The following is a 13,919-nucleotide window of genomic DNA, read 5'->3' on the forward strand; positions in this document are numbered from 1 at the left end:
GACGGGGTGCGTCAGCTAGTTCTCCATTATTGTCACTTTACTGGACTACTCGGTGTGCTGATTGACTCAAAAAATGTCGCTACAAATAATCCGCCGGGTTGATTTTCTTGTCCGACCACCTCCCTCCGTCCCCCTTTGCTGTTAGCACAATTCTTTCAGTTTCTTTTCTTGTATTTTCCTTGCTATTTTACTGTTCCTTTTCCACATCTGGAGATGGATCCACAACCGAAACTGGTTTCACCCTGTGTTTCTGCAGCGTCAGTCTGTATGAGGAGCACAACTTGTTCAGCTCCAGTGGCGCAATCGGTCAGCGCGTGGTACTTATACAGCAGTACACAGCGGAGTCATGCCGAGGTTGTGAGTTCAAGCCTCACCTGGAGCAGTGTCTTTAGCTACTGAAAGCAACTGTCGAGTTTAGATACTCTTAGGTATTTGATGGAGATAAATTAACATCAAACGAACAAGTAAAGGTAAAGGTTTATTTCGAGTCACAATCAAAGAAGGCTCCACAGCTGAAACATTGTGTTTCCTTCTCTTTTCAGCATGGAATGTGTACCTCCAGTTGACTTGCACACAAATATATGAGAGAGGTCTACTGAGATGAGTGGAGCACTGAAGACTTGATAAAGCTCTTGCATTAGATTCTGTTTTTGTTGTTCCCCAGATTTGTTTTTAAATGTTCTTTTTCTTTTGAAGTTGTTGCATTTGGTTGTTTTTTATAGTTGCTAGACTACTACAGGGATTTACCTAGGTTCCCGGAAGACTTCTCGTTTTGTGTTTGTTGTGTTTTCGGGTTACAACTATTTTTTTCTTGATAGGACCCCACGCATTACTGTGGGACTAGTTAACTTTAGTTCATACATTGTACCTGAAATTACCACATAAACTACTACTCTGTTTTCCTTTTTTTTTAAAAAAAGGCTAAACTAATGTTTGTTTCTCCTTGCTTCTGATTGGTAGCTACAACGGGTCAGTTGAAACAAACTGGCTGCTGAAATTTGTCAGCAGCTCTGTACCAAACCTCTTCTCAATTGCAACAACCCTAAAATAACAGCTGCTGCCCATTAGACGTTACTAAAGTAGGAGACTAAGCAGACTAAGCGGAACAATAGATCACATTGGAACTGTCCTGAATGTAGTGGAAATAATATCGTCATTAAGTAATGAACAATTGCTTTCCAGACACTACAATTATTCACAAGGAATTTTATCAATACATATTTTATTAATAAAAGCGTGATATCTTAATAATGAAGTTTAATGTTATCTTTATTAGTAGCTGTATTACAGGTAATGCATGCACAGACTTTATTATGCTATAATGAATTTTCAGGTATCCCGGGGAGAGAACTGAAATGAAGGAAATACATATTTAAAGGGGTGTAAGTCTTAAATGTGTTCTGTCACATAGGAGTGTTAATTGAATAGATTTGTTGTATGATTTAATATGATTTGACTCTACACTTGTGTTTCTCAGGAGACAGCATTAATATTGGGGATTTGCAGATACAGATAATAAGTTGTACTATACAGGCAAATGTACGGTTACCTTAATGAAAAAAAACTCTTATCATTACCCTTTTCAACATTATTATTTAAGACAGTCTTTCAGAACAGTATTCTCGTATTAGTGGCTATAGTCTAATGATAATGGTGGTGAAACAGGCGAAATGTGCGGAAAGAATTGGAGATGGAACAGGAGACTCATCCAGTCGATAGAAAGGTTGGGAAGGACTGCACAAACACCGTGCCAGTGCTTAGTAGCGTCATTCAAAAACAATACGTGGTTTAACAATATCAACTGCTCTACTTTGAGCTCAGCTCAACTGCTAGTAATACATTGCCCAAATGTTCTAATTAGATACATGTGTTTTCTATGTGTATTTAATTAGTATTTCTTTTGTTTTAATTGATTTAAAATAGAATCTTTATAAAACAGACGAAGGCTTTATGTGTTGCGCTGAAATTCACACACAAGTAAGGAAAGATATCGCGCTTAGGAAGAAATCCAGAGTGGAGACGCCGGCGATTGAAAACAGCCATATACATGCAAGGTACTGTACTGTATGTGCTCTACCACTGACCTAAACTCCCGACAACTACTGTATCTTTATCTGCGGCACTTTGTTTTAGGAAGAGTGAGGAGTCTACAAGCCTAGAAAATGTTAGAAGAATTCAGAACAAGAGGCTCTGCTTCACCGTTTACTCAGCTTTCGTTGGACAACTAAGTGAATGACAAATTTTCACTTTCTGATTAAAGAACATAAAAAACACCTTTCTTCCAGACAGATTCAAACCAGAGAACAAATAGTTCCCAGCTGTTTCCACTATATTCCTCCGCTCTTACAACTGAGTAATCGAAAACACAGGAAGCCCACCTTTTGTCTTAAATAAAGCACAATGTAGTGCAACGTTTCTATTTATTTAAATCCCAGTTCAAAATCAAATCTCATTCCCATAGTCCTGTTTAGTTTGAATTTAAGCAGTTAACCAGGCTTCTACAGTATACACTCCCAGAGATATTACAAAATGTTTGAGGGACATCATTAGATATAGAAATTGACTCTTTTTCTAGTGGGATCACATTAAACCTTTCTTTCGGATTGAGAACAGGATCGTCGTGAGATTCAATACACATCTGCCTTTGCTTCTTTCGATGACGAATGGATTATTGAGGTGCAAACATTGGTTCAAATCAAAACAAAATTGTACTATACAGTACTTCTGTTTCAGCTACCAAAATTTAGCCTTAGTTGTAAAATTCCATATTAATATTCAATATTAAGTGGATTTAAACATGCACAGTAGAGAAACAGATAAAATCTCTTCCTCCCTGGGCCACTTGCCCGCTTCTCTCACTAAACCACCATTCCGTCTCTTCACAGCTGTTCCAAGACCCTCTTTCTGTCACACCTCTCTACATCTATTCTGACTTCACACCTCTTGATTGGCCTCTCTTTCTGTCCCCTGCTCCCGCCTCTCACTCCTCCTCCCTCCCAGCCTTTGTTCTCCCACTACTTTACCTTTGCCTACTGCCCTGTCTCTCTCACACCTGAAGAAGGCTCCACGAACGAAACGTTGTGTTCTCTTTCTTCTTTTTTTCAGCATGGAATAAACCTATCTGTCAGAAGTGTTTGACTGACAATTGAGCAATATGTGATTATCTCTTATTATTATTTTTACTTATTTAATGAACAGCAGTGTTGTCACTCTTATAAGTGTAATATGATTATCAGCAGCAGCAGACTGATGGTCGTGTCTACAATAGTGACTAGTTGACAAGTTTGTAGCTCTGAGCAGTGGGACTCAGATCACACAGAAGACCTGTCTGTGTGTGATTCCACACCAGCCCTGGGATTCAGCGTCTCCCACACGTCTCTCATGTGGAGTCTTATAAATATACAGTTAAACAGAGTCTGATAACAGTTATATAGTTAATTAAATAATCAAACTGGCTGAGGAACTGAGAGATCGAGTGAAAATAAAACCAAGAGCTGCTCTTCAACCTCCAGGATCAGGAGTCTGATCCTCCTGGCTTCTATTCTATGGAGATTCGTGTAAAATGCTTAAAAGCACTTATTATAGAGACCTGTGCTCCTTCTCTTTCTCTTCTGCTCCACAGGAGTATGCTTTATAACGCATTATTCTGTGAAGTAAACATTTTTTTTTCTGTTAGTGTTTAATGAATTTCATTTCTTGGTTTGTCATTCTCCTCCTTCTGCTGTTATGAATCGCTTCTCTTAACAGCCCGGTGTGGTTTGTTTTTGGAGATGTTATATCTGTAAGAAAAGCCCTCCGGGCTCCGGACAGGAGTCGTCTCCAGCGGAGACGTGCTCTGCTCTGTCAGAAAGAGCGCTGTGACGTCACAGACACCAGGCAGAGCGCCGGAATCGGAAAGCGAGACCGCGGGAGACGCGCAGAGCGCACGGAGGAGAGTTATTGATCACTTATCAAGCAATTAATTCAACTAAAAAAACATAGAATAATCGATTAAGTTCACCGATTGGTGAGCACTGATTCTTTTCCCATTCTTGACCCATTTTAAAATCTAGAAAAGAGTCAAAATCGATTAATTAACTTGCGTTTAGTGTTAATAATGTTCAATCTGAAATTAAAGAATGATTTATTCAAATTATTATTTAGGAATTGTATCCTAGAGCTAGAAAATTATATTCAAAGTTAATAAATTTGTGTAAGTAACAGTTTAAATGCATTTTCCATTTGTTTACAAATCATAAGTATGGTAACCATGGCGACACGTGGCACATCACTGTGCCTGGCTAGATGTCTCGCCTTCGTCACAAAGAGTGGTGTGACGTCACGGACAGCAACTAATACTAATGCTAGTGTATTTATGTTAATATTAGTGAGAGTACAACTGGTAGTTTTACTAATGCTAGTGTTCATGTGAGTATTAATGATGATAGCACTACTGATAATTTTAGTTTTAATGGTCATATTAATGTTAATATTAAATTTAATTATAGAGTTACTGTTACAGTATTAACAGTAGCAGTAGTGTTAGTTTTAGTGATATCATTACTGTTATTATAAGTGTAGAGTGTGTCTGTGAGTTTGTGGTGTTTGTGAGTGTGTGGTGTTTGTCAGTGTGTGAATGTGTGTCTGTCAGTGTGATATGTCTGTCATTGTGCAGGTGTGTGTCTGTTAGTGTGTGTGGGTGTGTCTGCAAGTGTGTGGTGTCTATCAGTGTGTGGGTGTGTGTCTGTAAGTATTAGTAGTGTCTATGTGTGTGTCTGTGAATGTGTGCGAGTACTGTATGTGTGTGAGTGTCTGATTGTGTGTATAAATGTGTGTGGTGCCTGTGAGTGTGTGTTGTGTCTATGTGTGTGTCTGTGAATGTGTGTCTGTGAGTTTGTATCTGTGAGTGTGTGTAGTGTTTGTGTGAATGTATGTGAGTGTGTGGTTGTGTGTCTGTCAGTATGTCATAATGTGTGTGAATGTGTGGGTGTATATCTGTCAGTGTGTGTGAATGTGTGTGTAGGTGGGCTTGGGCTCCAATGCTGTGTCTGACAGAAGTGACCCATCAACAGGTGTTGAGGTCCAGAGTCACTTGCAAATTTCTAGAGCACTTTAGAACTTTCTAGAGTCCAGACCAACGAACAGAAATCTGTGAGTGCTGTGTTTTTATCACTATTAGCGTATGTGGTGTCTGTGGGTGTGTGGGTGTTTGTGAGTGTTTGATGTGTGTGGGTGTGTGTCCATGAGTATGTGTAGTGTCTGTGTGTCTATGTGAGTATTAATGATGATAGCACTACTGAATACTAGTATTCATGTGAGAATTAGTGATGATAGAGCTACTTTGAATTTTAGTTTTAATGCTAGTATTCATGTTAATATTAGTGATAATCATAGTGTAAGTGTCAGAGTATTAATACTCATTGTCATGTTAGTTCTTTTGATAGTATTACTGTTATTATTGGTATTATTAGTGTACTACTAAGTTTGTGTTATTGTTAGTAATATACAAACTGTAAGCCTTAATTGCAGTGTTACTGTTGTAATATTGGCAGTATTTGTGTAAGTGTTAGTTATAGTGTAACTGTAGGTAAGAGTGTAGGTAAGGCCCCGGCTGCCCTGTGGTGGCTCGGGGAGGGCCTGCGGGTCGAACTGGAGGGGCTTCTCTAGGTTGAGGAGAGCTGGGTGCGGACCTGGGCTCAGAATGCGATGTCTTCCATCCAGCTTGACTGCCTGGAGTTGTACGATGAGGTCCTGGCCAAGTTTGGATCGGAGGCAGCATATGTGGGATTGGTGAGTCCCTGAAACCCCTCCCCTTGTCCAGCTTACACTGTGGTATCAGGGCGGTACAGGGGCTGGGGCGACTCTCCTGACCCCCTCAGCTTTCCAAGATACCTGCGTCACCCCACTCAACCTGGAAATTTCCCAGATCCAAGGGGAGAGAGACAGGAGCTGGGCTGGGACACCAGCCTGCTGTTATTTCAAGTGGTTGGCTGAAAGACACACCGCTTATAGATCACCACTAGCGGGCATCATAGAGTGGGTGGTGAGACTCTTGGTCATCGATGGCAACAGTGGGGTTACTCCCCCTCTCTCTAATGGCTCTATTAACAGTGGGGTGTCTCTGTCTCTCTATTGGCTCTATTAACAGGGGGGTGACCCCCCTCCCCCTCTCTTTTGGCTTTAGAGATACCACAGTTCCACCCCTAGGTTGCATCTCCTGTCTGGCGCTGTGGAGGTATGATGATGATTCACTGTCTTTGTTCTCTCTCTCTGGTACAGGAGTTGGTACTGAGTTAGTGAAGTTTCACAGAGGATATGATAAGAAATTTTACCAAATCCCAAAATTAAAACAGTGAAGACAACGGGCAACACAACGGGAGCTCTGATAATGGAGGTTTGGTTTGACAGCAGCAGACATGGTCAGGACATCTTGCCTGATTCTCTCTCCCCATTTTCCTAGGATTTTCCCTTCCAGGGCACAGGAATCATGAAGCAGGATGACTAGGAGGAGGCGAAGGAGACACTGAAGTCCTGCTTCGAAAACATGAAGGTCAGGTGTGACTTCTCTGAGGTGGACAAGTGCTTCCGCCAGTGTGCAGCATAGCTCTACCTCATCCTGCAGAACTACCTGGGAGTCCCTGTAACTGAGGTCTGTGAATAGCAGGTTAATTTTTTCTCTTTGTAGTAGTCTTAGGACAGTCTGACTTGTTGTGGGACTCAGCAGGAACAGAAAGGTCTTCTGTGTGTCTTCAGTCTCCACAGCCAAGGAGACGCATGATCCAGATTGGCGAGGCTGTTAAAAAAAACAAGTTCATCCCTCCCTCTCCTGGACCTCGGCGCCCCTGGGCCCTCCCTCCTCAATCATCTGAACTCAGAGAAACCCCTGGTGACTGTGCCATGCCGCCCCCATCAAGCCCTGGAGGAGCCCCCTCCTTTGAGGAACTTCAGAGTTCCTGAGACTCAGAGACAGGTGAGAAGTGAACAGAACCTCTGTCCTTGTGTGGAGTCACCTGTACAGGCTCTTATTGGACACACTGTATAAACTCATCTGGACAGACTCTTACTAGATACACTGTATAGTCTTACCTGGACAGACTCTTATTGGACACACTGTATAGTCTCATCTGTATAAACTGTAGAGACTCTAGGAGGAAAAAGGAGGAAAAGAAACAGATGAAGCAGGAGGAGAAGAGGGGGGAAATCTTGAAAAAGAAGGAGATGGAACAGATGAAGCAGGAGGTCGAGAAGAGGAGACTGGAAGTGGAGAAAAAGAAGAGAGAAATGAAAGCTCAGAAGAAGAGAGTGAAGGAAGAGAAGAGCAGCCTCTAGGTATGTCTAGACTGTAGGTTTAGCAGGAACAGCAGTAGATACAGCTGTGATATTATTCAGAGCACTAGTAGTGTCATCAGTACTATAAACATAAGGGGGGAATTTACTGTTGTAAGCAGCAGCAGGAGTGATATCATTAGTAGAAGAAGCAGAATTAATTATTATTAATAAAATTGCAGAAACTGCTCAAGGTATTGTTTGGAGCCTGACTTCTCACCAGACTAGAATGAAGAGAAGAAGGGATCTGAAAAAAATTCTGAAATAAAGTTGAGAATCAAGCGGAAAGGAGTCACTACACTAGGAAGAGAGAATCGATAAACCAGAGTGTAGATAAGAAATAAAGGAAGAAGGGAGATCAATGACTTATGTTGTGGATTATTCTATATTAAATCTCTGTCAGGGTGACGAGGCAGTGCAGTGGTTAGCATTGCTGGGTTCATTTCGTGCATTCAATCTGCTCCCTGGGTATGTGCATGTACCCTTGTTCGCTTGGGTTTAGTTAATTAGCTTCTGGGAAAACCAGCCCTGGTGTAAGTGTGTGTCTGTAGTGTCCCATTCAGGGCGTATCCTGTCTTGTGCCCATTTAATGCTGGGATAGGCTCTGCCTACCCCGCTACTCTGAATTGATTGAAGCAGTTACAACAATGGAGATAGTATTTAATGCAGAGTCTCTGTTAATACTACAGTTATACAGTTGTTCTCTCAAGAATATAAATACTCTACAACAAATACATGAGCTCTATAAATAATACAGATAAGATAATATATCAATAATATCAATCTGTAAGGTCAAAATAGACTAGATGAGAAATTGAAATTGAGATTTTTTCCTGAGTGTACACGGTTTACTTGTGTGTGAACATTTCTGTGAAGAAAGAAGCTGGTCCCACCCTGAGCATGACAATAATGATTCAAAATCCAAACCCAAAAGTCTATTAAGTACCGAACTTGTAAAAACACAGATTACCCTCATATCAAGCTTCACTTACATTTTTTATTATTTTTTATAACTACAAAGCAGATGGAGCCACCCCTTAATTGATTCAAACACCATATTAGTTAAAATACCACATACCTATTTATATTTATTTCTAACAGCACCGGAGAAAGCTGAGTCAATAATGTCATAAACAGATATTTTACAAACCAGAAACATATTTTAAAAAGGACAAAGAAACACAAGGAGCCCACAGTTTCTGGTACTTCTAGTTTGAAAAACCGGATTGATTAACCAGCACACAAATGGATAAACTCCCCAGTTGATTGAAAGCAGGGAGGGCTGTGATTCGGTGAAAACTACCAAGAATGAGAGCTGAGACTGTGATTGGACAATTCTTTGTAAATAATTGGGAGCCATACAGGCTTTGATTGGCTAAGGCTACCAAAAACGAACTGAGACCCAGGGCTGCAAGTTTATAATGTGGGAAGATTTTCATCAGGTGTATCTGTGTTCAACTCCTGGTGTGAATATGTTGAATGCAGGTGTGGCCTTCTGTTTAGACTCTGCAGCGCTCTGGTTGTCAGCTAGCTCTCAAGGAAGCACGGCATAGAGACAGGAACTACAATTTGCCTGCATTATGCACAGAATGACTACGTTGGTCTAGCAGTTAGGATTCCTGGTTTTCACCCAGGTGGCCCGGGTTTGGCTCCCAGTATAAGAACGCCTCTCTGTTGCCTTTTGGTTTCCAAATGAGCAGCTCAGTTTAGAAAAGAGCAGTGTAGAGCACCGTGAGGTCTGCAAAAATGTGTAATAATAGTGATCGCTTGTTTCAGCCAGCTTTTGTACTGAAGCCCTTAAATTTTGCCAGGTGGGAAGGGGTAACTTGTATAGAGTATTGAACTTCAAGAAATTTACTCGTCTCGGTAATATTTTTCCACATTGTGAAGAGGAGATTTTCTCCATTTCTCCACTTCTGTAGCCTGACTTTCTCTATTGCTAGAGAGCTGTAGAATCTGGAGTCACTTATCCAGCTCTGGGAACAGTGTCTAGATGACAGGTTTCTGACAGAGGCCAGCAGGTTTTGTGCCAAAATATCTTGATATTTGGAGCTAGTCATTATCCTATCTATTTTGAGTAGAGCCCCTGTCCCAGCTGAAGAAAAGCATCCCCAAAGCATGATGCTTCCACCACCAAGTGGTGTGTGATGATGGGCTGTGTTGCACCAAACATATCTTTTAAACTTAAGGCCAAAAGGCTCACCCTTTGTCTTATAAGACCATAAGACATTTTTTAGGGTGACTGAATGCATTTTATTGCAAAATTTAGTTTTATTTTTTTTGAAAAATGGCTTCTGTCTTGCCTCCTATCCCATAGCCCAGACGTGCAGAATAGGGGAGATTGTTGTCACATGCAAGGAGTGACCAATACCCACCAAAAATTGCTGCAGCTCTGTAGGTCTCTGTAGCTTTCTGTAGGCCTCTTGGTAGCTTCCCTCATGAGTTTTCTCCTTGTCCCGTCATTAACTTTGGAGGGTTGTCCTGATCTTGTCAATGTCCCTGTGGTGCCGCATTTGATGATAATCTTCACAGGGCTCCATGGTACATCCAATGCCTTTGATATTCTTTTATACCCCTCTCCTGATCAGTACCTTTCAACAATAAGATCCCTTATATTTTTAATCACCTCCTTGAGGACCATGGCTATCCCAGTAGACTTCAACCACGAAAGTTTCAAGGAAGTCCTACAAGAACACCTGATTTTTATTTGGGGTTAATCAGAATCACTTTCATTAATGGCAGGTGTATGCTATTTTACTTTAGACATGATTTTGAATGTGATTGGTTAACTCTGAACACAGCTACAGCCCCCATAATAAAAGGGTGTGCACACTTATGCAACCAGAGTGTTGTAGGTGTCACGCCCTCTGCAGCCAGAGGGTGCTCCTTCTCTGTCCTGTCTCTCATTTCCGGTTATTTGCTGTCCTTCCGGTATTTCTCTCTCTCTGGGGCTATATATTTCCGGGTCTTGCACTCTGCCCTGGCTCAGCATTGACATTCAGATGTCCTGAGACCCGCCTAGCACCAGGTCGCCCTACGTCCGCTACCTGAGGGCATTGGTTTCTATACGGCACTCCTGAACTCTTTGCACGAATGAGCCCGGGCTAACTCCCCGTTTCGCCGCTACGCATATGGGTCTTTTTCCGCTCTCCTGCTCTCCACGGTTAGTCCTTTTGGACGTCCGTGACAGTAGGTTTTTTAATTTCAATTATTTTTCCTAATAATTATCTGTTTTCTCTTGAATTTTGTTGGTTGCAAGGTCACATTAAAGATGGAAAAATGTCTGACATGATTTATCTTGATTTCTGGTAACAGTACAGAACAAGGAGTGAGCAGCTCGCATAGCTTTCAACTCAGTGCGGAGTCCAGAGGGAGGCTTCGCTCACTGAATGATGTCTCAAGAAATCCCGGTTGAGATTCAACAGGTGTCTAATAATCGCGTTCAAAAGGGTGCTGAAAAGTTTCTTTTTTAACATAACCTTACATTTTCCCGTACAGTACAATGTATTTTCTGTACCCTCAAATCCCCAATGTTACTACTTTCTCCTGAGAAACACAAGTATGGAGTGAAATCACAATAAATTATACAACAAATCTATTCAAACGCCCAGATATGAAAGAACACATTTAAGACTTTCACCCCCTTTAAATATGTATTTCCTTAATTTCAGTTCTCCTCCCTCCCCAGAATACGGGAAAATTCACTATCGCATATTAAAGGCTGTACAGTACGTACTCAATTGTTTAACAAAAACAATCACATTTCTTGCAAATATCAAGTGGGTTAAGGTTTTGCTAAGAAATCCAATTAAGTAGAGATGAGATTGAGATTAAGTGGAGATTCTTTATACCACCCCCTTAATACTTTTCTCTGAGATGCCTTATGTAGCAGAGAGGTAATTAAAGAGATTAAGGATGTGCAACATTTCTGCTTTTACATGAAATATATTCAGCTACAGTAGACTTATTTAAAATCCAAGATTTACAAGAATCTATTACAGACAGAGATTACGTGTTTCTAACTTGATTTTCCAAAGTTATTGACTGAGAGGATTTATAATTACTGTTCGAAATGTTTGAGCATTTGTTATTTACTTAGAGGTTGAGTGTTATAATGTGTAAATGAAGGTAAAATAAATTCTGATATAACATGCCTTAGTTCCATGCCTACAAATTGTGATATTTGAAAAAAATTGGGAAGGACTTCTACAGTTAATATATAGAAAAGAGTAACATAAAGTATAAATGCAATATCAAGAAAAAAATATCTGATGCTTTTTAAATGTTCCAATATCTAATAATTGAACTGGTTCCTCAATGTCAATTTGGGGTACCACAGGGATCAGTGCTGCGGCCAATATTGTTCTCTCTGTACATGCTGCTGCTAGGTAGGATAATACAAAAACATAATATTAACTTTCATTCATATGCTGATGACACTCAAATAAACATTTTGTTTACACCTAACAACAACTCGTCTATTATCACTTTATTTAATAGATACTTTATTGATCCCGTGAGGGATCAATAAAGTATCTAATTGCATTAATGAAGTAAAGACTTGGATGTGTGAAAACATTTTGTTCCTCAACTCTGATAAAACAGGTTCTGTTGTTTGGTGGCTACAATACTGATAGGACTACTATAACTTCAGCACTTTACTCAGAGCATTCAAAAATTTGCCTCAAAGACTCAGCACATAACCATATTAGACGCAAGGCTCTCGTTTAACTCTCATGTTAAAAGAGTATCAAAACATACTTCCTACAGTTGAGAAAAATTGCAAAACTAAGGCAGTTTCTCTCCACTCAAGACACAGAGAAATTAATGCATGCTCTTGCATACAGCAGGTTAGACTACTGCAATGCCCCACTATCAGGTAGCAAAGACCTTTAGAGACCGCCGTGTATAAGCCCCACATAAGTGATGTGAACAAACAGCGTTTTACAAAGGAGCTGCTTTGGAGTCGACAAAGCTCATCTTGGTCTCTCTGCACAGCCAAATTTCAAGTGATCAGCTCCGTGTACAGAAGGAAAGTGCATTTGGTACGAGATGCCATGAAACACCAGAAATACATTGAGAAAAGATGGCCTGTCGCTAGGGACCTTTATGCAGTTGAGAAGCATGCGAATAAAGGTGGTTTGTTTCCGCTTGGGAAACCTTTCGTTTAGGCGAAACCACTACAGAATGGAAAGCTGCAGGCACTACTGCTGCTGCTGCTGGTGACTCTTGTTGTGAATGCAAGGAGCTGCATCTCCAACATCCCTAACTTCCACTCGATAATCTACTGGACACACCTGCCCCTCACAGAGTCAGTGGAAAGACCCCTGAGTGGGAGTAACGGAAGGCAAAAGAGATAGGGGTCTCTCTCTTCTTCTCACAAGCTGTGGGACACAACAGACATACAGAATTTGCTGCAGCACCATTTTCATAAAATGCAATTATGTTGGATGAAATTGTCGAGCTGCTTCAACCTCTGGGGCAGGAAAGGCAGCCTCAGACATACCCACAGCCATGCCGGCTCGAAGTGGGGAAAGATTTTTCCCCAAACCACATCCAAGACTGGTGCCCTGAACTGCTTTGCCACAACCAGCCTGTGGAACACGATGGTGGTGCACCCCAGAAGGCTCACCCCATGGTCCCCCGTCTTCACTGTCATCTCCCTGAGCCATGCACCTGTCACAGCTTCTCCAGCCAGCTGTCCAGGAGGCTGAGTTTGAGTTGCTCAAAGTCCTGCAGGATCTAACTGCCAGACAGCTCATCGTCAACCTCCCGCACAGTGTCGACAATAGCTTGAGCAGGTAGAAAGCCATCCTTTATTTCGTAAAGAAGATCCCTGAACTAAGACAATTCAGCCTCATAGAAACATGTACTCCATCGAGACCTGAGCCAGGTGGTTGAGGAACAGAGGCTGCTCAAGCAGTATTCGTCCCACAATAGACACTTTTTTGGGAAAAAAAAATTGAATTGATGTATCATGTGAACCCTTGCTCTTAAGATGGAAAGAGATTGCATTTGGTATTGCATGCAATTAGATGCTAATTATTTTATTTACTTTGCCCTCTTGTTAAGATGTGTTACATCAGGAAAATAAAGTATATGCTCAGTAGAGGGGTTGTCATATTTTGTCTGTTAATCAAACATAATCAACAATTATGGACAACCATTTTTTGCCATGGTTGTGAATTATAATGCCTTCAAAGTCACATTTAAACTTTCTGTAAAATTAAAAAAAAAACAGAAATAAAAGCGGGCACTGATTTGTGTCCAGAATACTCCAACGTAACAAATCCTGCTCCAGAAATGGTCTCTTCTCCCCTTTTGAGCCACTGCCCACCAAAAGGTCTCTACGTGTCTCTGTTAGGAAGATGTCAAGATGCTGAGCCTGTGCTGTGCTTCAGTGGCGGGTGTAGAGGACACGCTGTTGTACATGGAATGCAAATTGAGCTCCTTGGACATGAAAACTGACAGATGGTATAAACTTCTCTCAATATACAGGAGATCCTGTGTCTGAAATCCTGAGGTGCCTTTCTTCCTGTCTTGTCATACAGAATGTATCATTAAGGACAATCACATATGGCTTGATTTTGTTACTAGAAGTATTTATTTCCTTT

At 41.1% G+C, this 13,919-nt stretch overlaps 1 non-coding gene across 1 annotated transcript; it reads left to right on the forward strand.

The window, feature by feature from the left end:
- Nucleotides 1–288: 288 nt before the first annotated feature.
- trnai-uau (transfer RNA isoleucine (anticodon UAU)) lies at nt 289–382 on the forward strand. The gene is made up of 2 exons: nt 289–326; nt 347–382. It is a non-coding gene; the product is annotated as a tRNA-Ile (tRNA).
- Nucleotides 383–13,919: the final 13,537 nt, after the last annotated feature.

Source organism: Atractosteus spatula, unplaced genomic scaffold (assembly GCF_055471065.1).
Source record: "Atractosteus spatula isolate fAtrSpa1 unplaced genomic scaffold, fAtrSpa1.hap1 Scaffold_199, whole genome shotgun sequence".
In the NCBI taxonomy this organism is placed as follows: domain Eukaryota; kingdom Metazoa; phylum Chordata; class Actinopteri; order Semionotiformes; family Lepisosteidae; genus Atractosteus; species Atractosteus spatula.